Consider the following 796-nt stretch of genomic DNA (forward strand, 5'->3'; position numbering starts at 1 on the left):
TATAACTACTGTAATGTGTAATATAACTACTGTACTGTGTCAGATATAACTATAACTACTGTACTGTGTTAGATATAACTACTGTAATGTGTTAGATATAACTACTGTAATGTGTTAGATATAACTACTGTACTGTGTCAGATCATAACTACTGTACTGTGTTAGATATAACTACTGTACTGTGTCAGATCATAACTACTGTAACTGTGTTAGATATAACTACTGTAACTGTGTTAGATATAACTACTGTACTGTGTTAGATATAACTACTGTAATGTGTTAGATATAACTACTGTACTGTGTTAGATATAACTACTGTACTGTGTCAGTATAACTACTGTACTGTGTTAGATATAACTACTGTAATGTGTTAGATATAACTACTGTACTGTGTTAGATATAACTACTGTACTGTGTTAGATATAACTACTGTACTGTGTTAGATATAACTACTGTACTGTGTTAGATATAACTACTGTACTGTGTCAGTCATAACTACTGTACTGTGTTAGATATAACTACTGTACTGTGTTAGATATAACTACTGTACTGTGTCAGTCATAACTACTGTACTGATATAACTACTGTTAGATATAACTACTGTGTTAGATATAACTACTGTACTGTGTTAGATATAACTACTGTACTGTGTTAGATATAACTACTGTAATGTGTTAGATATAACTACTGTACTGTGTTAGATATAACTACTGTAATGTGTTAGATATAACTACTGTACTGTATAACTAGTACTGTCATAACTACTGTAATGTGTTAGATATAACTACTGTACTGT

Source organism: Oncorhynchus nerka, linkage group LG27, assembly GCF_034236695.1.
Source record: "Oncorhynchus nerka isolate Pitt River linkage group LG27, Oner_Uvic_2.0, whole genome shotgun sequence".
Taxonomy (NCBI): domain Eukaryota; kingdom Metazoa; phylum Chordata; class Actinopteri; order Salmoniformes; family Salmonidae; genus Oncorhynchus; species Oncorhynchus nerka.